General features: G+C 39.0%; 1 protein-coding gene and 1 non-coding gene across 3 annotated transcripts in view; one reads left to right on the top strand and one right to left on the bottom strand.

The window, feature by feature from the left end:
• TRIM33 (tripartite motif containing 33) overlaps window positions 1-23740 on the top strand; it is a 155719-nt gene that overhangs the window by 22798 nt on the left and 109181 nt on the right. The window lies entirely within an intron of this gene.
• On the bottom strand, window positions 2530-2603 carry TRNAR-CCU (transfer RNA arginine (anticodon CCU)). Its single transcript has one exon. It is a non-coding gene; the product is annotated as a tRNA-Arg (tRNA).

Raw genomic sequence — 23740 nt, 5'->3', positions numbered from 1 at the left:
CTTTATTGAGAAAATACATGTTAGATAAGCTTTTTTCAGAGATTTATAGTATTATTGGAGTTAAAGTGCTTTTGGCTTGAATTCAGTGTTAATGAACCAAGATTATATTGGGTTGGCCAAAAAATTCCTTTGGTTTTAAAGTAAAAATAAAAGACACATTTGGGACTTCCCTGGTGGCACAGTGGTTAAGACTCTGTGCTCCAAATGCAGGGGGCTGGGTTCAATCCCTGGTCAGGGAACTAGATCCCACATGCATGCTGCAACTAAGAGTTTGCATGCCACAACTAAGGAGCCTGTGAGCCACAACTAAGGAGCCCACCTGCTGCAACTAAGACCCGGCGCAGCCAAATAAATAAATAAATATATTTTTAAAAGGCACATTTTTCATTTTCATCAAGAACTTTATTGAACAACATATTCATCATTTTGTTCCACTACCTTCTGCCATTTTTCAGGCAACTTCATAATTCTGTGTTCCCAAAACTTTTTTATCTTTTTAAGCCAGATGCATTTTATCTTCCAGATGCCTTTTACAGTCTTCCAGGGAATTGAAATTTTTTCCATTAAGAGAATTTTTAAAGACCGAAATAAATGGAAGTTCAAAGATGCAATGTCTGGTGAATATGGCAGATGAATCAGAACTTCTCAGCCAAGCTGTAACAGTTTTTGCCTGGTCATCAAAGAAACATGTGGTCTTGCGTCATCCTGATGGCGTTTTGTTGACTAATTCCGGATGCTTTTCGTCGAGTGCTGCCTTCAGTTGGTTTAATTGGGAGCAGTACTTGTTGGAATTAATCGTTTGGTTTTCCGGAAGGAGCTCATAATAGAGGACTCTCTTCCAATCCCACCATATACACAACATCACCTTCTTTGGATGAAGACCGGCCTTTGGTGTGGTTTGTGGTGGTTCATTTCACTTGCCTCACGATCTCTTCCATTCCACATTATTGTGCAGTATCCACTTTTCATTGCCCATCACAATTTGTTTTAAAAATGGAAAGTTTTTGTTACGTTTCAGTAGAGAATTGCATGCAGAAATACAGTCATGAAGGTTTTTTTCGCTAAACTTATGTGGAACCCAAACATCAAAGCGATTAACATAAGCAAGCTGCTGCAAATGATTTTCAACACTTGATTTGGATATTTTGAGTATGTCGGCTGTCTCCCGCGTGGTATAACGTTGAGTTTCTCAGTGTATTGATTTGATCGCTATCAACTTCAACTGGTCTACCCGACCGTGGAGCATCATCCAGCGAGAAATCTCCAGCATGAAACTTCGCAAACCACTTTTGACATATTCAGTCAGTCACAGCACCTTCTCTATACAGTGCACAAATCTTTTTTTGCATTTCAGTTGCGTTTGTACCTTTCTTGAAATAATAAAGCATAATAGGCCAAAAATGTTGCTTTTTTCTTCCATCTTCAATATTAAAATGGCTACAGAAAAATGCACCAATTTTGATAAGTTTTTTTAAAATGCGTGCTGATATGACAGCTGTCACAATACAGTCTAACAAAACTGTTTCGAATGAAGTTAAAAACAACTAAGTACTACTAGAGCCATCATATGGAAAAAACCGAACAAACATTTTGGCAGACCCAATATATTAACTAAAGTATATAAAACAGAAATACACATAAAACAAGGTAGTGTATTGATTGGTTGATTTAAATTTTCTGACCAGAGTCTTGCAGGAACCTAACCCTGTGTTTCTCCTAGTGATGGTTCAGTATCCACTAATTCCTTTTTGTAGCAACTTTATAAAACATAATTATTGTGAATAATGAGACCTGACCCTATGTAAATACAAATAAAAATCACACTGCTGTGTTTAAAATGGATAACCAAAAAGGACCTACTGTATAGCACAGGAAACTTGCTCAATATTATGTGGCAGCCTGGATGGGAGGGGAGTCTGTGGGGGAATGGATACGTGTATATGTATGGTTGAGTCCCTTTGCTGTGCACCTGAAACTATCACAACATTGTTAATTGGCTATACTCCAATATAAAATAAAAAGTTAAAAAAAAAGAATAAAAAATAAAACAAAACCCAAAATCATTTTTCTGTTTTTTTTTTTTTAATATTTATTTATTTATTTATTTATTTTTGGCTGTGTTGGGTCTTCGTTTCTGTGCGAGGGCTTTCTCTAGTTGTGGCGAGCGGGGGCCACTCTTCATCGCGGTGCGCGGGCCTCTCATTATCGCGGCCTCTCTTGTTGCAGAGCACAGGCTCCAGACGCGCAGGCTCAGTAGTTGTGGCTCACGGGCCTAGTTGCTCTGTGGCATGTGGGATCTTCCCAGACCAGGGCTCGAACCCGTGTCCCTTGCATTGGCAGGCAGACTCTCAACCACTGTGCCACCAGGGAAGCCCCATTTTTCTGTTTTATGTAAATGGAAACATTAAAATTTTTCATTTACTTTTTAAAAAAGATTTATTTATTCGTTTTGGCTGGGACGGGTCTTAGTTGAGGCACGCGGGATCTTCAATGCAGCATGTTTAGTTGTGGCATCCATGTGGGATCTCGTTCCCCGACCAGGGATCGAACCCAGGCCCACTGCATCAGGAGTGCGGAGTCTTAACCCACTGGACCACCAGGGAGGTCCCCAATTTTTTCATTTAAAATTGTATCTTGGAGATATTTTAGTTTTTGTTCTGAAATCAATAGTATTTGCATGTAACCTGTTCTTCTATGTACTTCAAATCATCTCTAGATTACTTATAACATCTAACACAATGTAAATGCTATGTAAATAGTTGCCAGCACGTGGCAAATTAAAGTTTTGCTTTTTGGAATTTTCTGGAAGTTTTTTCTTTTTGAATGTTTTTTTATCCGTGTTTGGTTGAATCTGCAGATGAGGAACCCGCTGATTCATACATTTGAAGTGTACAGCTCAGTGGTTTTTAGTGTATTCACAGAGTTGTGTAACCATCACCTCAGTCAATTTTAGAACATTTTCATCACCCTAAAAAGAAACCCTGTACCCATTAATGGTCACTCCCCATTTACCCATAATACCCACTCCCAGATCTAGACAACCACTGATCTACTTTTTTGTGTCTATAGATTTGTCTGTTCTGCACATTTTATATAAATGGGATCATAGAGTATATAGTCTTGTGTGACTGGCTGCTGCTGCTTTTTTTTTTTTTTTTTAAATTGGGCTGCGTCCCTTGACTTACAGGATCTTAGTTCCACAACCAGGGATTGAACCCGGGGCCCTGGCAGTGAGAGTGCCAAGTCCTAACCACTGGACTGCCAGGGAATCCCTGTAACTTGCTTCTTTTATTTGGCACAAAGCTTTTAAGATTCATACATGCTGTAGCAGTGTTAGCACATTATTCTTTTTTTTTTTTTTTAATAGTCTCTAGTGCAACCATTGTTAATATATTTTTAGTGTTTTATTTTTTATTTGCTTCAGAGTTTTAAAAATTCTGTTTTTTAACTCAACTATACTTCAATAAAGTTTTTAAAAATTATGCTTTTAAAAAATTTTTGGTTTGTGACTATTGCATAATTGTAAATATTGTGTATATAATTTTATATCTTTTTTTTTTTTTTTTTTTTTAAAGTTTTTTCCTTTGTGATGAGAACTCTTTTTTTTTTAATTTTTATTTATTTATTTATTTATTTATGGCTGTGTTGAGTCTTCGTTTCTGTGCGAGGGCTTTCTGTAGTTGTGGCAAGTGGGGGCCACTCTTCATCGTGGTGCGCGGGCCTCTCACTATCGCAGGCTCTCCTGTTGCGGAGCACAGGCTGCAGATGCGCAGGCTCAGTAATTGTGGCTCACGAGCCCAGTCACTGCGCGCCATGTGGGATCTTCCCAGAGCAGGGCTCGAACCCGTGTCCCCTGCATTGGCAGGCAGATTCTCAACCACTGCACCACCAGGGAAGCCCTAATTTTATATCTTTTACCTCCACTTAGGATAATGACTTTTTCTTTCATGTTTACCAAGGTCTCTAGAATCATAATTTTAAAAAAACCTGCATAACTGCATAATATTTCATGGCGTTCTGGCCTAGAGTATAATTTATTCAATCATTTACCTATTGTTCCATACTCCCTACTGTTTTTTTTTTTTTTACAATATTTTCTTTTCTTTTTTTTTTAATATTTTAAAAAATATATCTATCTGTCTATCTTATCTATCTAAGCTGGATCTCTTAGTTTTAGTTACGACATGTGGGATCTCTAGTTGTGGCGTATTGTATCTAGTTCCCTGACCAGGGCCCCCTGCATTGGGAGCGCAGTGTCTTAGCCACTGGACCACCAGGGAAGTCCCACATTATTCTTTTTAGGCTTGAATAATACTCCATTTTATGGCTGTCCTGTGTTTTGTTTGTTTATCGGTTGATGGACATTTGAGTTCCTTCCCCTTTTTGGACTATTATGAATAATGTTGCTGTGAACATTTTTGTACAAGTTTTTGCATGAACATATGTTTTAACTTTTCCTTTTTTCTTAAAAAAAATTTTATTTGTTTATTTGGTTGCCCCAGGTCTTAGTTGCAGCAGGCGGGCTCCTTAGTTGTGGCTCGCAGGCTCCTTAGTTGTAGCATGCAAACTCTTAGTTGCAGCATGCATGTGGGATCTAGTTCCCTGATCAGGGATTGAACCTGGGCCCTCTGCATTGGGAGCTCGGAGTCCTGTCCACTGTGCTACCAGGGAAGTCCCTGTTTTAACTTTTCTTTCCTTCTTTCCTTCCTTCCTTCCTTCCTTCCTTCTTTCCTTCTTTCTTTCTTGTTGGGTCTTCGTTTCTATGCGAGGGCTTTCTCTAATTGCGGCAAGTGGGGGCCACTCTTCATCGCAGCGCGCGGGCCTCTCATTATCGCGGCCTCTCTTGTTGCGGAGCACAGGCTCCAGACACGCAGGCTCAGTAATTGTGGCTCACGGGCCTAGTTGCTCCGCGGCATGTGGGACCTTCCCAGACCAGGGTTCGAACCCGTGACCCCTGCATTGGCAGGCAGATTCTCAACCACTGCGCCACCAGGGAAGCTCTCTTTTTTTATTTTTAAATGTTAACAGATTTTTTTTTTTTTTTTTGGCTGCATTGGGTCTTTGTTGCTCTGGGTGAGCTTTCTCTAGTTACAGCGAGTGGGCGGCTACTCTTCGTTGTGGTGTGCAGGCCGGGCTTCTCATCGAGGTGGCTTCTCTTGTTGTGGAGCACGGGCTCTAGGCGCTTGAGCTTCAGTAGTTTCGGCTTGTGGGCTCTAGAGCGCAGGCTCAGCAGTCGGCACACAGGCTTAGTTGCTCCTCGGCATGTGGGATCTTCCCGGACCAGGGATCGAACCTGTGTCCCCTGGATTGGCTGGTGGATTCTTAACCACTGTGCCACCAGGAAATTCCCAACTTTTCTTGCATATATATTTAGGAGTGGAATTTTGGGGTTATATTGTAACTCTATACTTAATCTTTTGAGGAACTGCCTGTTTTCCAAAGTGTCTAACATTTTGCAGTATCCCATTAGCAATGTGTGAAGGTTCCATTTTTTTTCCCCGTAATCTTCCTAACAGTTGTTATTCTGTCTTTTTTTATTAGAGGCATCCCAGTGGGTGTGAGGTGGTGTCTCATCGTGGTTTGATTTGCATTTTCCTGATGGCTAATGATGTTGAGCATCTTCTCAAGTGCTTACTGTATTAGTATATCTTCTTTGAGGAAATGTCTGTTCTGACTTTTGCCCATTATTTAATTGGATTATTTGATGTTATTAGGTTGTCAGAGTTCTTTATATATTCTGGATAGTAAACCCTTATATCTGACTTGCATGTATCTTCTGTCTTTCACTTTTTCGATGATACCATTTGCCACATAATTTTTTTTTAACATCTTGCTATTTTTTTAAACTTTTTTATTGTGGAAAAAGATGTAACAAAATTTGCCACTTTATCCATTATTAAGCGTACAACTCTTTGGCATTAATTGCATTCATAGTGTTGGCAGCACAAAAACTTTTGTGCTGAAGTCCAATTTAATATTTTTTTCCTGTGCTTTTGTGTTTGATGTCGTATCTAAAATACCATTTCCTAACCCAAGATCATGAAGATGTACACTTTTTTTCTTCTTTAAGAACTTTACAGTTCTATCTCTTACTTTTGGATCCATGATGCACTTGAATAATTTTTGTATGTAAAATTTGTGTGTGAGATAAAGATCCAGCTTCAGTTTTTTTTAATGTGCTTATTCATAGTCCCAGTACTTTTTTTTTTTTTTAATTAGTTTATTTTTTGGCCACACCTCAAGGCTTGTGGGATCTCAGTTCCCCGACCAGGGATTGAACCTGGGCCACAGCAGTGAAAGCCAAGCATTCTAACCACTCGGCCATCAGGGAACACCTGTCCCAGTACCATTTATTGAAAGGGCTATTCTTTCCCTGTTGAATTGTCTTAGCACCCATAGAAGTAAATTTTTATTTCGGGACTCTCAATTCCATTGCATTCATCTACAGTTGGTCCTCATATCTGCAGCTTTCACATCCATGGATTCAACCAACTGTAGGTAGAAAACATTTGGAAAAAATCTTTCAGAAAGTTGCAAAGAGCAAAATCACCCTGGCAACTAGTTACATAGCATTTACATTGTATTTACAACTATTTACATAGCATTTACATTGTGTTAGGTATTATAAGAAATCAAAAGATGATTTAAAGTATATGGAAGGATGTGTGTAGGTTATATACAAATATCATTTCATTTTATAAAAGGAACTTGAGCATCTGTGGATTTTGGTATCCATGAGGGTCCTGGAACCAATCCCCGATGAATACTGGGGGATGACTGTGTGCATCCTTATGCCTGAACCAAATTGTGTTGCTCATTGTAGTTTTGTAGTAAGATTTGAAATTGGTAGTAAGTCTCCATCTTTGTTCTTTATCAAAATTATTTTAGCTGTTCTATTCTAGGTCCCTTGACTTTCTATATAAATTTGGAAAGTCAAAAATATTGGCCTGTTGATTTCTACAAAAAAGTCATCTGGGATTTTGATAGAAATTGTGTTGAATTTTTAAGCCAGTTTTGAGGAGTTTTGCCATCTTAATATTAAGTTTTTTGATTCATGAATCTGGGACATCTTTACATTTACAGGCATACCTTGCTTTGTTGTGCTTTGCAGATACTGCTTTTTTTACAGATTGAAGTTTTGTGGTAACCCTGCATCAAACAAGTCAGTCAGCACCATTTTTCCAACAGCATTTGCACACTTCATGTATCTGTCATATTTTGGTAATTTTTGCAGTATTTCAAACCCTCCATCAGCAAAAAGATTATGACTTGCTGAAGGCTTGGATGATGGTTAGCATTTTCAGCAGTAAAGTATTTTTAAATTAAGGTATGTGTATGTACATTTTTTTAAATACGTAATGCTGTTGCACACTTAATAGACTACAGTATAGTATAAACATAACTTTTATATACACCTGGAAACCAAAAAATTTGTGTGACTTGCTTTATTGTGGTACTCACTTTACTGTGATGGTCTGGAACCAAACCCACAATATCTCGAGGTATGCCTGTATTTAGGTCTTCTGTAATTTCTTTCAACAATATGTTATAGTTTTCAGAATACAGGTTTTATGCTTTAAGAAATTTATTTCTAAGTACAGTTTACCCTTGAACATTATGGGGGTTGGGGTGCCAATCCTCTGAGCAGGCAAAAATCTGTGTATAACTTACAGTCGACCCTCCGTATAAGCAGTTTGTTTCCTCCATATCCACGGTTCTGCATCTGTAGATTCAACCAACCATGAATTGTGTGGTACTGTAGTATTTACTACTGAAAAAAAATCCATGGGCTTCCCTGGTGATGCAGTGGTTAAAAATCTGCCTGCCAATGCAGGGACACGGGTTCGAGCCCTGGTCCAGGAAGATCCCACATGCCACAGAGCAACTAAGCCCGTGCTCCACAGCTACTCAGCCTGTGCTCTAGAGCCTGTGAGCCACAACTACAGAAGCCGACGCGCCTAGAGCCCGTGCTCCGCAACAAGAGAAGCCATTGCAATGAGAAGCCCGCACACTGCAATGAAGAGTAGCCCCTGCTCGCCACAACTAGAGAAAAAGCCCATGTACAGCAACAAAGACCCAATGCAGCCAAAAAAATTTTTTAAAACAATTAAAAAAAAAAGCCATGTATAAGTGCCGTTCAAACCCATGCAGTTCAGGGTCAACTGTTCTTTCTAATGCTCTTGCAAGTGAAACTGTCTTCTTGATTTCATTTTTTTTTGAATTGTCTGTTACTTCATATTCCTTATTCATTCACTGCATAAAAATATAATTGAGTTTTGTACATTGGTCTTTCATTCTTCAACAGATTCTGGGGATTAGGAAGTACTGTAATTAGTATAGCCATTATCTTTCTTATGGTTGCTGTTTGTATGATAGCTTTTCTTACCCTTCTACTTTGAGCCTACTTATGCATTTGAATCTAAATTGTATCTTTTGTAAACAGTGTGTAGTTGGGTCTTATTTTTGTTTTTGTTTTTAATCCAGCCTAACAATCACTGTCTTTTGGTTGGATTGTTTAATCCATTTACACTTAATGTTACTGTTGATATACTTGGATTTATACTTGCCATTTTGCTTTTTCTCATATCCTTTGTTCTTCCATTTTTCCATTTCTGCCTTTTGTGATACTAATCTCCCTCACCCCCAGGGCTGCCAACTGGTTTATTTGTTTAGTGACTCGTTTTAGTGAAGTCAACTTTATTTTCCACTACAGTGTGAAGCCTCTGCTATCTCTTGTCAGAGGGCTTAATCTTGTTCATGTGTAGTCACCCTGGGATATCATGATTTTAGGTGGACTCTTTATTTTCTTGATCTGTTAAGCTCTCTATCTCTCTTGATATCATACCAAGCTGTTAGGCTCTGCTAATCGTGGTCTGGTTGCTCTGTTGTTTCTTTCTTTCTTTCCTTTAATAAATTTATTTATTTGTTTATTATTTTTGGCTGCGTTGGGTCTTTGTTGCTGCCTGCAGGCTTTCTCTAGTTGCGGCAAGTGGGGGCCACTCTTCATCGCGGTGTGCGGGCCTCTCACTATCACGGCCTTGTTGCAGAGCACAGGCTGCAGACGCGCAGGCTCAGTAGTTGTGGCTCATGGGCCTAGTTGCTCCGTGGCATGTGGGATCTTCCCAGACCAGGGCTCGAACCCATGTCCCCTGCATTGGCAGGCAGATTCTCAACAACTGCGCCACCAGGGAAGCCCCGAGACTGTTGAATGTTTTTTCATCTATTTTGGGTAAATTATATTGATTTGGTCTGAAGTTCAGTGGTTTTATTCTCTGTCATTTTCACTTTACTATTTAGGCTGTTTATCTAAAGTTTTGGTTATTGTATGTTTTAGTTATATCATTACCATTTGGCTCTTTCTATAACTTCTGTTTCTTTGGTCTGTTTTAAAATGTTTCAAGAGAATTTGTAATTGCTTTTTGAAGCCCTTTTATGTTTAAGATGTGTTTATGTTAAAGATATCTTTAAATTCTTTGTCACATAGTTCTAGCATCTGATTCTCTGCAGCATACATCAGTTGTCTTTTCTGATTTAAATTAGGATATTTCTCATTGTTAGTTTGACTGATTTTTTAGTGTATTGTGATGTTTTGGATATTATATTCTGATACTTAAGGTCATATTTAATCTTTTTAAGCAAGTAGTCTTCCTGTGGAAGGACACGATGATTAAATGGATGTGTATGTTCAGCTTCTCACTGGGCCCTACTGTCACCATTCCAGCAAAAGTGGAGTGCTGACTTTCACTGCCTTGTTGCAAATGGGTGAGGTGAAATTTCAGTTCCCAAAAATGAGATATGAACTCATACAACTTTGTTGCCATGTCTGCTCAATTCCACTGAGCCCCACTGACACAAGGGAAAGAGGAAGCATAGGGCTGACTCACACCACCTTTTTGTTGCAGGGTAAGGGTGGAATCTCATCTACTCCCCTGAGACTTTAGCCTAGCAGAGACTGGAAGTAGAGTGATGACTTGCCTCCCCTTCCACTGTCTTATTCCTTCTTGTTATTGCCAAGTGGGGGTAGAAGTTCAGCTCCCTGTTACTGCCCTCTGACATGGAGGGTAGGAGTTATTTTTAGTAGTTTAGGTAAGAAAAAATATCTGCTTCAACTAAAATGTCGTTTGTTTAAGATCACGACAGTGGAGATAATGAGGATTTTTTCCCTTTTTTTCAGTTTTATTGAGGTATATTTGACAAAATTGTAAGATATTTAGAATGTACATCATAATGATTTGATGTACATATATATCGTGAAAGGATTCCTCCCCATCTATTCAGTAATAACACATCTATCACCTCATGTTTTTATATTTATAGGTGAGAATATTTAAGTTCTGTTTGCTAAGGAAATTTCAATTATATAATACAGTGTTAGCAACTATAGTCACCATGTTGTACATTAGATTCTCAGTTCTTATTCATCTTAGAGCAGAGAATTTGTATCCTTTTACCAACCTCTCTCTCTTCCTGTATTCTTCACCCCGGGCTCTGGGCAACCACTTTTCTACTGTTTTTGAGTTTGACTTCAATTTTTTTTTTTTTTTTTTTTTTTTTAGCTTCCATATATAAGTGATACCATGCAGTATTTGTCTTTGTCTGGCTTATTTCACTTAGGTTTATCCATGTTGTCACAAATGGCAGGATTTCCTTCTTTCTCGTGGCTGAATACTATTCCATTTTGTGTGTGAGTGAGACTGTTTGTATGCATGTATGTATGTATGTATACACACATGCCACATTTTTTTTAGCCATTTATCTGATGATGGATACTTAGGTTGTTTCCCTATCTTGGCTATTGTGAATAATGCTTCCATGAACATGGATGGGAGTGTAGGTTTCTCTTTGATATCCTGTTTTCTTTTTAATTTTTTTTGGATATATACCCAGAAGTGGGATTGCTGGATCATATGGTAGTTCTGTTTCTAATTTTTTGAGAAACCTCCATACTGTTTTTCATAATGGCTGTACCAGTTTACATTCCCACCATCAATGCACAGGGGTTTGCTTTTCTCCACATCCTCACTAACACTTATCTGTCTTTTTGATGAAAGCCATTCTTACAGATTTGAGATATCTCATTATGGTTTTGATTTCCATTTCTTGATGGTTAGTGATGTTGAGCACCTTTGCATGTACCTGTTGGCCATTTTTATGTCTTCTTTGGAAAAATGTCTATTCAGTTTCTTTGCCCATTTTTAAATTGGATTATTTGTAGTTTAGCTATTGAGTTGTGTGCGTTCTTTATATATTTTGGATATTAACTTATCAGATATGATTAGCAAATATTTTCTTCCATTTTGTAGGTTGCCTTTTCATTTTGATATTTTTCTTTACTGTGCAGAAGCTTTTTAGTTTGATGTAGTCCCACTTGTTTATTTTTGTTTTGTTGCTTTTGCTCTTGGCATCAAACTAAAAAAAACTATTGCCAAGGGCTTCCCTGGTGGCGCAGTGGTTGAGAGTCTGCCTGCCAATGCAGGGGGCACGGGTTCGGGCCCTGGTCTGGGAGGATCCCACATGCCGCGGAGCGGCTGGGCCCGTGAGCCACAACTGCTGAGCCTGCGCATCTGGAGCCTGTGCTCTGCAGCGGGAGAGGCCGCGATAGTGAGAGGCCCGCGCACCGCGATGAAGAGTGGCCCCCACTTGCCGCAACTAGAGAGAGACCTCGCGCAGAAACGAGGACCCAACACAGCCATAAATAAAAAAGAAATAAATAAAAATTAAAAAAAAAATCCAAAGGGCTTTCAAACCACTTTAAAAAAAAAAAAAACAAAACTATTGCCAAGACTGATGTCAAGGAACTTATTACCCCCTATGTTTTGAGTTTTATAGTTTCTGATTTTAAATTTATATCTTTAATTCACTTTGAGTTGATTTTTGTGTATGGTGTAAGACAGGGGTCCAGTTTCATTCTTTTGCATGTGGCAATCCAGTTTTCCCAACACTATTTGTTGAAGTGGATATATTGAGGATTTCTTTAGGTCCTGACATTTTACACTTTATAGGTGTGAAATTATAGAATCATGACTCATTGAATTCTAGCTTCAATTCCTGTTCTGTGCAAGGGAGTGTTAGATGATTTCTGATCTCAGGGTATCATGTTTGGGTTTGGGAGACTTGAATAAGCACTTAATTTTAACAATTGAAGGGATGATCAATATAATTTATTATTTATTTACTTATTTTTATTTTTATTTATTTTTTGGCTGCATCACATGGATTGTGGGATTTTAGTTCCCCAACCAGTGATCAAACCCCGGGCCCTCAGCAGTGAGAGCTCGGAGTCCTAACTACTGGCCCGCCAGGGAATTCGCGATATAATTTATTTTCGCAAATGGGAAAATTTACAGGTCAGAGAGTCTTGGTCAAGGGTATTTGGCTATAATATTTTTCCACCATTTCGTCTTTTGTAATTATTTTGAAATACTAGAACATAGACATGATTAGAATTTTGAACAAGATAAATGGTTATATAATGGTAGCTCATTTAAACCCACAAATTACTAACATATTAAATACTAGTTATATCATTTTTACCAGGAAATGTAAAAATACATATTAGCCAAGAAGCTATTAAGAGTACAGGAAATCTTGTTAGGTAGGCCATTACTTCAGAATAAAACATTATATTATCATCATGCAATCTCACTCAAGCACAGTTTTAACAAAACTGCCTTTTCTTGAATGACCCAGATGCATTTCAGATTTACCATATTTAAAATTGAACTTGTGTCAAAATTTTTTCGATCTCCTCTTGTAAGCCCTTTCTTATTCTTCTTATTCCTAAGCAAGAAACTTGGGAATGATCCTTGTCTCCTCTTCTATTACATCTCTGTTCTCCAGTCTAATTTTCTGGGGATATAGTGTCTGTGATGTCTTTGTCATCTTATGTCTTTGATAACATGGCCTCTTAAAATGAATTATGAATTGTTTTCTTCTCTTTTATTTTTTTATTTTTAACATCTTTATTGGAGTATAATTGCTTTACAGTGTTGTGTTAGTTTCTGCTTTATAACAAAGTGAATCAGCTATGTGCATACGTATATCTCCCTATCCCCTCCCTCTTGCGTCTCCCTCCCACCCTCCTTATCCCACCCCTCTAGATGATCGCAAAGCACTGAGCTGATCTCCCTGTGCAATGCAGCTGCTTCCCACTAGCTATCTGTTTTACATTTGGTAGTGTATATATGTCAGTGTTACTCTCTTACTTCATCCCACCTTACCCTTCCCCTTCCCTATGTTCTCAAGTCCATTCTGTACATCTGTGTTTATTATTGTCCTGCCTCTAGGTTCATCACAACCTTTTTTTTTTTTTTTTTAAGATTCCATACGTATGTGTTAGGATACGGTATTTGTTTCTCTCTTTCTGACTTACTTCACTGTGTATGACAGACTCTACTGGGTCCTCTCACCTCACTACAAATAACTCAATTTTGTTTCTTTTTATGGCTAATATTCCATTGTATGTATGTGCCACATCTTCTTTATCCATTCATCTGTCGATGGACACTTAAGTTGTTTCCAAGTCCTGGCTATTGTAAATAGTGCTGCAGTGAACATTGTGGTACATGATTCTTTTTGAATTATGGTTTTCTCAGGGTATATGCCCAGTAGTGGGATTGCTGGGTCGTATGGTAGTTCTATTTTTAGTTTTTTAAGGAATCTCCAAACTGTTCTCCATAGTGGCTGTACCAATTTACATTCCCACCAACAGTGCAAGAGAGTTCCCTTTTCTCCACACCCTCTCCACCATTGTTTGTACATTTTTTGATTATGGCCATTCTGACCAGTGTGAGGTGATACCTTATTGTAGTTTTGATTTACATTTCTCTGATGATTAGTGATGTTGAGCATCTTTTCATGTGTTTGTTGGCAACCTGTATATCTTCTTTGGAGAAATGTCTGTTTAAGTCTTCTGCCCACTTTTGGATTGGGTTGTTTGTTTTTTTGATATTGAGCTGCATGAGCTGCTTGTAGATTAATCCTTTCTCAGTTGCTAGGTTTGCAAGTATTATCTCCCATTCTGAGGGTTGTCTTTTCGTCTTTTTTATGGTTTCCTTTGCTGTGTAAAAGCTTTTATGTTTCATTAGGTCCCATTTGTTTAATTTTGATTTTGTTTCCATTTCTCTAGGAGGTGGGTCAAAAAGGATATTGCTGTGATTTATGTCATTGAGTGTTCTGCTTATGTTTTCGTCTAAGTGTTTTATAGTGTCTGGCCTTATATTTAGATCTTTAATCCACTTTGAGTTTATTTTTGTGTATGGTGTTAGGGAGTGTTCTAATTTCATTCTTTTACATGTAGCTGTCCAGTTTTCCCAGCACCACTTATTGAAGAGGCTGTCTTTTCTCCATTGTATACTCCTGCCTCCTTTCTCAAAGGTAAGGTGACCATATGTGCATGGGTTTATCTCTGGGCTTTCTATCCTGTTCCATTGATCTATATTACTGTTTTTGTGCCAGTACCATACTGTCTTGATTACTGTAGCTTTGTAGTATAGTTTGAAGTCAGGGAGCCTGATTCCTCCAGCTCTGTGTTTCTTTCTCAAGACTGTTTTGGCTTTTCGGGGTGTTCTGTGTTTCCATACAAATTGTGAAATTTTTTGTTCTAGTTCTGTGAAAAATGCCATTGGTAGTTTGATAGGATTGCATTGAATCTGTAGATTGCTTTGGGTAGTATAGTCATATTCACAATGTTGATTCTTCCAATCCGAGAACATAGTATATCTCTCCATCTGTTTGTATCAAGTTAAATTTCTTTCATCACTGTCTTATAGTTTTTTGCACACAGGTCTTTTGTCTCCATAGATAGGTTTATTCCTAGGTATTTTATTCTTTTTGTTGCAGTTGTAAATGGGAGTGTTTCCTTAATTTCTGTTTCAGATTTTTCATCATTAGTGTATAGCAATGCAAGAGATTTCTGTGCATTCATTTTGTATCCTACAACTTTACCAAATTCATTGATGAGCACTAGTAGTTTTCTGGTAGCATCTTTAGGATTTTCTATGTATAGTATCATGTCATCTGCAAACAGTGACAATTTTACATCTTTTTTTCTGATTTGGATTCCTTTTATTTCTTTTTGTTCTCTGATTGCTGTGGCTAAAACGTCCAAAACTATGTTGAATAATAGTGGCGAGAGTGGGCAACCTTGTCTTGTTCCTGATCTTAGAAGAAATGGTTTCAGTTTTTCACCGTTGAGAATGATGTTGGTTGTGGGTTTGTCATATATGACCTTTATTATGTAGGCTCTCTACCTAATAGGTTCTCTCTGTGCCTACTCTCTGGAGAGTTTTTATCCTAAATGGGTGTTGAATTTTGTTGAAAGCTTTTTTTGCATGTATTGAGATTATCATATGTTTTTATCCTTCCATTTGTTAATATGCTGTATCACATTGATTTGAGTATATTGAGGAATCCTTGCATTCCTGGGATAAACCCCACCTGATCATGGTGTATGATCCTTTTAATGTGCTGTTGGATTCTGTTTTCTAGTATTTTGTTGAGGATTTTTGCATCTGTGTTCATCAGAGATATTGGCCTGTAGTTTTCTTTTTTTGTGACATCTTTGGTTTTGGTATCAAGGTGATGGTGGCTTTATAGAATGAGTTTGGGAGTGTTCCCCCCTTTGCTATATTTTGCAAGAGTTTGAGAAGGATAGGTGTTAGCTCTTCTCTAAATGTTTGATAGAATTCGCCTGTGAAGCCACATGGTCCTGGGCTTTTGTTTGTTGGAAGATTTTTAATCACAGTTTCAATTTCTTGTGCTTGTGATTGGTCTGTTTATATTTTCTATTTCTTCCTGGTTCAGTCTTGGAAGGTTGTGCTTTTCTAAGAATTTGTCCATTTCTTCCAAGTTATCCATTTTATTGGCATATAGTTGCTTGCAGTAATTTCTCATGATCCCTTGTATTTCTGCAGTGTCAGTTGTTACTTCTCCTTTTTCATTTCTAATTCTGTTGATTTGAGTCTTCTCCCTTTTTTCTTGATGAGTCTGACCAATGGTTGATCAATTTTGTTTATCTTCTCAAAGAACCAGCTTTTAGTTTTATTGATCTTTGCTATTGTTTCTTTTATTTGGTTTTCATTTTTTTCTGATCTGATCTTTCCTTCTGCTAACTTTGGGTGTTTTTTGTTCTTTCTGTAACTGCTTTAGGTGTAAGGTTAGGTTGTTTGAGATTTTTCTTGTTTCTTTCGGTAGGATTGTATTGCTATAAATTTCCCTCTTAGAACTGCTTTTGCTGCATCCCATAGGTTTTGGGTCGTCGTGTTTTCATTGTCATTTGTTTCTGGGTATTTTTTGGTTTCCTCTTTGATTTCTTCACTGATCTCTTGATTATTTAGTAGCATACTGTTTAGCCTCCATGTATTTGTATTTTTTTTACAGTTTTTTTCCCTGTAATTGATATCTAGTGTCATAGTGTTGTGGTCGGAAAAGATGCTTGATACGATTTCAATTTTCTTACATTTACCAAGGCTTGATTTGTGACCCAAGATATGGTCTAACCTGGAGAATGTTCCATGAGCACTTAAGAAGGAAGTGTATTCTGTCATTTTTGAATGGAATGTCCTGTAAATATCAATTAAGTCCATCTTGTTTAATGTATCATTTAAAGCTTCTGTTTCCTTATTTTTCATCTTGGATGATCTGTCCATTGGTGAAAGTGGGGTGTTAATGTCCCCTAGTATTGTTGTATTACTGTTGATTTCCCCTTTTACGGGTGTTAGCATTTCCTTTATGTATTGAGGTGCTCCTGTGTTGGGTGCATAAATATTTGCAATTGTTATATCTTTTTCTTGGATTGATCCCTTGATCATTATGTAGTGTTCTCCTTTGTCTCTTGTAATAGTCTTTATTTTAATGCCTATTTTATCTGATATGAGAATTGCGACCCCAGCTTTCTTTTGATTTCCACTTGCAGGGAATGTCTTTTTCCATTCCTTCACTTTCAGTCTGCATGTGTCCCTAGGTCTGATTTGGGTCTCTTGTAGACAGCATATGTACAGGCCTTGTTTTTGTATCCATTCAGCCAGTCTATGTATTTTGGTTGGAGCATTTAATCCATTTACATTTAAGGTAGTTATTGGTATGTATGTTCCTGTTACCATTTTCTTAATTGTTTTAGGTTTGTTATTGCAGGTCTTTTCCTTGTCTTGTGTTTCCTGCCTAGAGAAGTTCCTTTAGCATTTGTTGTAAAGCTGGTTTGGTGGTGCTGAATTCTCTTAACTTTTGTTTGTCTGCAAAGGTTTTAATTTCTCTGTGGAATCTGAATGAGATCCTTGCTGGGTCGAGTAATCTTGGTTGTAGGTGTTTCACTTTAAATATGTCCTGCCACTCCCTTCTGGCTTGCAGAGTTTCTGCCCAAAGATCAGTTGTTAACCTTTTGGGGATTCCCTTTTATGTTATTTGTTGCTTTTTCCCTTGCTGCTTTCAATATTTTTTCTTTGTATTTAATTTTTGATAGTTTAATTAATATGTGTTTCATAATGTTTCTCTTTGGGTTTATCCTGTATGGTACTCTCTGTGCTTCCTGGACTTGATTGACTGTTTCCTTTCCCATGTTAGAAAAGTTTTCAACAATAATCTCTTCAAATATTTTCTCAGACCCTTTCTTTCTCTATTCTTCTTGTGGGACCTCTGTAATTTGAGTGTTGGTGCGTTTAATGTTGTTTCAGAGGTCTCTGAGACTGTCCTCCTTTCTGTTCATTCTTTTTTCCTTATTTTGCTCCCTGGCAGTTATTTCCACCATTTTATCTTCCAGCTCACTTATCCGTTCTTCTTCCTCAGTTATTCTTTTATTGATTCCTTCTGGAGTATTTTTAATTTCAGTAATTGTGTTGTTCATCACTGTTTGTTTGCTCTTTAGTTCTTTTAGATCCTTCTTAAATGTTTCTTGTATTTTCTCCGTTCTGTTACCGAGATTTTGGATCATCTTTACTATCGTTACTCTGAATTCTTCTTCAGGTAGGTAGCCTATTTCGTCTTCATTTATTTGGTTTCGTAGGTTTTTACTTTGCTTATTCGTCTGTAACAAATTATTTTGCTGTTTAATTTTTTTTTTTTTTATGGGTGGCACTGTATTTCTGTCTTACTGGTTGTTTGGCCTGAGACGTCCAGCACTCGAGGTTGCAGGCAGTTGGATAGAGCCGGTTCTTGATGCTGGGATGAGGACCTCCAGGAGGCCTCACTCTGATTGATGTTCCCTGGTGTCTGAGGTTCTCTGTTAGTCCAGTGGTTTGGACTCGGAGCTTCCACCACAGGAGCTTGGGTCTGACCTCCGGCCTGGGAACCGAGATCCCGCAAGATTAGAAGAAAGAAAGCAAGAAAAAAAAGGATATCAAAGAATAAAAAGCAAAATAAAGTTAGAAAGATAAAAAATGTTTTAGGAAAAATAAAACTATAATTGAAACAATTTCAACAAGGTAAAATAAAACCACAACAGAAAAAGAAAGAAAGGGGGGATAAGCCAAAAGGAGAGACCACTAACAAAGTATAAAGAATAAAATAAAATTAGAAAAATAAAAGATTTATTAGGAAAAATAAAAATTTAAAAGAATCACCAACATTGAATCAGTAAGGTAAAACAAAACCCCAATCTAAAAGAGGAAAAAAGAAAAACCTTGTCTTTGGGGGCAGAGTTTAGGCAGAGGGGTGTGTAGAACTTAGGCAGGGGTGGGATTTTGAGTGGTGCGGGACCTAGGCGGGGTGGGGGTGGTGACATTTGAGTGTAGGCCAGGGCCTGGGCGGGGCCTAGCGCAGGGTGATGTTCAAGCATGGGGCGGGGCCTCTCCTTAGGATCTGCCCAGAAGGGGAGAGGTAGCACATGGGAAGGAGGGCCCCTGGAGTAGTGTTCTGGAGTTTGGAGGTAGGGCCCTGAGTGAGGGTGTGTGGGTGGGGTTTAGGCCCAGTTCCTTGGAGGGGGTCTCCTAGTGTAGTGGTAGGGCTCTTGGTGGGGGTGTAGTGGTGTGGCTTGGGCTCTACATGGCAGGAGCATGGCTCCGAGGGAAGAGGATTAGGTCTGGGAGCCCAACAGCCTTCTTGGTGCCTAATTGCACAGGGAAAGCACGGACCCCGTTCCCTTCCGTTCCTTCTCACCTGTCCCCCACCATCTCCCCCAGGGTCTCCCTTTGCCGCTGGGCCGCTGGATCCCCTAACCGTGGGTGGGTCCCACTGAGTGTAGGAACTCCTTCCCTCCCCCAGCCACCCCTCAGGGGTGCCGGTCCCGGAGTTCTGACCTTTACTTTTGCTCCTTCTTCCCTCCCCACTCCCTCAGGACCCATGCGGCTGTAGGGAGCCTAGGTGGGCAGAGGATCAGGCTCGGGATCTCAACAGGTTCCTGGGGGTCCAAGTGGGCATGGGAAACGTGGCCATGCTCCCTTTTGATCTTCTGCCCTCCCAGTGGTTCCCCAATTTCCCCCTTTGGGCGTGGGATCCCTTCCTCTCCACCACCCACCCCTCAGGTGCGCCAGTCCCTTTCTGCCTCCACTTCTCCTCCCCCTTCACTCCCCCCAAGCCCCATGTCCTACCCGGTCACTGGGGGTTCTTCCCATCTCCTAAGGTGTCCATGGTCCCCCACTGGTGCCTGGTAGGTGCCCTAGTTGTGACTCCTTTATTTCTTAAAGAGTTTGTGTAAGGTTTGTATTATTTCTTCCTTAAGAAAATTTACCATTGAAACAACCAACCAGGCCTGGACTTTCTTTTCTAGAAGATTTTAATTACTAATCCAGTTTCTTTATTTGATATTAGTATATTCAGTTTTTCGGTTTCCTTGAGCCAGTTTTGGTAGTTTGTATTTGTCTAGAAATTTGACTCATTTAAATTGTCTAACTTGGTATAAAAACTTTAATAATATGCCTTTAATTTTTTTCATTTCTGTAGGGTTTGTTGTTAACTCCTCTGTTTTACTCTTAACACTGTTGATTTTGGTAATCTTTTTTCTTTTTTTCTTTTTTAGCTCTAAATCAATCTATGTTAGTGTGTGTCTCTGTACCTGCACCTCAAATCTCTCCCTCTTTTTCTTCTCTTCCCTTCCCTTTCTCCCTTTCTTTCCTTACCTGCACCTTATCCCCACCATCCAGCTAATTATCAATTTTGTTGATCTTTTCAAAGAACCATCTTTCGGTTTTATCCTCCTTCCCTCCACTGATAGGTACTCTGATTTTTTTTTTTTTTTGGCTGTGTTGGGTCTTCATTGTTGCCTGTGGGCTTTAGTTGCGGTGAGTGGGATCTAGTCTTCATTGTGGTGCGCAGGCTTCTCATTGCGGTGGCTTCTCTTGCTGTGGAACACGGGCTCTACGCGTGTGGGCTTCAGTAGTTGCAGCGCGTAGGCTCAGTAGTTGCAGCACTCCAGCTGTAGGGCACGCGGGCTTCAGTAGTTGTGGCTCGCAGGCTGTAGAGCGCAGGCTCAGTAGTTGTGGCACATGGGCTTAGTTGCTCCATGGCATGTGGGATCTTCCCAGACCAGGGATCGAACCCCTGTCCTCTGCATTGGCAGGCATATTCTTAACCACTTTGCCACCAGGGAAGTCCTCTAGTATATTTGTAGAGCTATAAATTTCTCTCGGGACTTCCCTGGTGGCGCAGTGGTTAAGAATCCGCCTGCCAGTGCAGGGGACACGGGTTCGATCCCTGGTCCGGGAAGATCCCACATGCCGTGGAGCAACTAAGCCTGTGCGCCGTAATTACTGAGCCTGCACTCTAGAGCCCGCGAGCCACAACTCCTGAAGCCCACACACCTAGAGCCCGTGCTCCACAACAAGAGAAGCCACCGCAGTGAGAAGCCCGCGCACCGCAATGAAGAGTAGCCCCCACTTGCCGCAACTAGAGAAAACCTGCACGCAGCAACAAAGACCCAACGCAGCCATAAATAAATAAATGAATGAATGAAAAAAATTTTTCTCTAAGCCTGTGCCATCAAATGTGTTAGCTAACACCCATGCGTGATTATTAATATTAAAATTAAAGTTAAATAAAATAGTAGATTGAGTTCCTCAGTCATTCTAGTCACATTTCAGGTGTTCACTAAGCTCATGTGTCTAGTGGCTACCCCATTGGACATTGCAGGTATAGAACATTTGCCAGAATTTCTGTTGGACTCTTAAGTAGCGCTTTGACTGCATCCTGTGAATTTATACATATTAATTTTAAGTTTTATTCAATTTAGTATATTTTGTAATAGTCCTTGTGATTTCTTTTACCCATGAGTTATTTAGAATTTGGTTGTTAGGCTTTCAAAAATTTGGGCTCTCCAGATTTCTTTCTGTTGTTACTCTCTAATTAAATTTAATTGTGGTAGGAGGACATACTATGAATGATTTCAAACCCTTTCAAATTATTGAGATTTGTCTTATTAACCAGCACAGGGGTTGGCAAAGTATTTCTTTAAAGGGCCAGATAATACGTATTTCAGGCTTTGTATACTACACAAGGTCTCTGTTGTGGCCTACTTCCTCTTCCCCCCAGACAATTTGAATTATGTGTTTGGTAGGAATTCCCTGGTTGTCCAATGGTTAGGACTCAGCACTTTCACTGCTGAGGGCACAGGTTCAATCCCTGGATGGGGATCTAAGATCCCACAAGCTGTGCGGCCACAGAAAAAAAATATGTTTGGGCTTTGACCCTGGTTCCTGACACAGAACTTAAGATGGAGTGATAAGGAGGTTAGGTGCTTCTTTCATTATTTATAAAAATCCCTTTTAACCATACCTGAAGTTATGGTAAGAAAACAACTAAGTAGGCCTACTAGATAGCTTCAGGATGAGTGCTGCTAGGAGAAACCAACCATGTGATTAGAGGGTGGGGCTGAAATTCCTGGACCTCTAGGGAGGGCAGAGAGTCTGGAGATTGAGATCAGTCACAGATGGACAGTGATTTAGTCAGTCATGCTGATGTAATGGAACCTCCATAAAAAACTCCTAAACAATGGGGTTTGGAGAGCTTTGGGCTGGTGCAGACATCCAGGGGTTGGTAAAGTGGTATGCCTGGAGAGGGCACGGAAGCTCTGTGCTCATTCCTCCCTATTCATTATCTTATGAATCTCTTTTATCTGACTGTTTCTGAGTTGTATCCTTTATAATAAATCAGTAATAGTAAGTTAAGCACTTTCCTGAGTTCTGAGTCATTTTGTTATTGAACCAGAAGAGGGGATTGTGGAAACCCTTTGAATTTTATCACTGGTTGGTCAGAAGTACTGGTGTCAACCTAGGAATTGTGACTGGCATCTGTAGTAGGGGTAGTCTTGTGAGACAGCCCTTCATTTGTGGAGTTTAATGCTAACTACGGGTAGTTAGGGTCGGAACTGAATTGAATTGTAAGACACCCAGTTGGTGTCAGAGAGTTGGAGAAGTGGTGTTAGAAAAGATACCAGGTATTTGGTGTCAGGAGATAAAAAACCTCTCAGAACTCTGAAAAATGTAAACTACTGCTTAGCTTGTGGGCCGTACAGAAAATGACTCGGCTTGATTTGGCCCATGGGCCTTAATATTAGTGCCCATCTTTGGACTAATACATGATCTGTCCTTGAGAATGTTTCATTTGTGCTTTAGTAGAATTTGTATTGTACTGTCTTTGTGTGGAGTGTTTGTGTAGATCAGTTACATCAAGTTGGTTACAGTGTTGTTCAAGGCTTTTATATCTTACTAAGATAGTTGCTTTTATCAGTTTCTGAGAAATGAGTATTGAAATCTCCATCTGACATTGTTGAATTGTCCATTTCTCCTTTCATTCTGTTAGGTTTTTTTGGGTTTGTTTTGTTTTTTTTTAGCTGCGCTGTGCGGCATGTGGGATCTTAGTTCCCCAACCGGAGATCAAACCTGTGCCGCCTGCACTGGAAGCTCGGAGCCCTAACCACTGGACCACCAGGGAATTCCTGCATTCTATTAGTTTTGCTTTGTGTATTTTTTAGGTGCATATACATGTATAATTGTTAGATATTTCTGATGTATTGGTCCTTTAGCATATAAAATGTTTATCTTTGTGTCTAGTAATACGTCTCATCTGAGAGTCTTTTTCCTGATGTTAATATAACCACTCCACCTCTCTTATGGTTATTATCTTCATGGTATATCTTTTTCCTTTTTTTTCCCTTTCATCCTGTTGTGTCTCTGGGTCTGAATGTTTAAGATGCCACATAGTTGTGTTTTACCGAGTCTAATCTCTGCCTTTTTATTGGAGTGCCTAGTTCATTTATATTTAATGTAAGTAATGATGTGGTTGGATTTAGGGTGTTTGTTTTCTATCTTTGTCATGTCAGTTTTTGGTTCCTTTTACTAAATCTTTCGTGTTCACCAGTATTTTCAACGCTCTTTAATTTTTTCTCTCATTTTGTTTCTACTTTGTTTTTGTTTTAGCTCTAGCAATTATATGTCTAATTTAATACAAGCCACTTCAAGGTAATACGGTATTAATTTTGTTAAAACGTAGCAACTTTGCTATAGATCCATTCCTCTTCTTTGTAACTATTGTCATATTATTTCTTTTGTATGTTTAAAAACTATCAGTACATTATTCTGATTATTGCTTTAAACAATCTTATGGGTATTTTTTTTAAAGAAATTGAGAGGAAAAAATAGTCTTTTATGTTTTCCATGTTTACCATTTCTAATGTTCCTCATTTCCATCCTGTGGATTCAGGTTATAGTCTGATTTCAGTTCTTTTCAGCCTGAATGGGCTTCATTTAGTATTTTTTGTGGTACACATATGCTAGCGACATTCTATTAATTTTTGTTTATCTGAGGATTTCTTTAT

The sequence above is a fragment of the Balaenoptera ricei genome, chromosome 1 (genome assembly GCF_028023285.1).
Source record: "Balaenoptera ricei isolate mBalRic1 chromosome 1, mBalRic1.hap2, whole genome shotgun sequence".
Lineage (NCBI taxonomy): Eukaryota > Metazoa > Chordata > Mammalia > Artiodactyla > Balaenopteridae > Balaenoptera > Balaenoptera ricei.
Note: the sequence above shows the minus strand (reverse complement) of the source record. Positions and strands in the feature narration are given on the sequence as shown.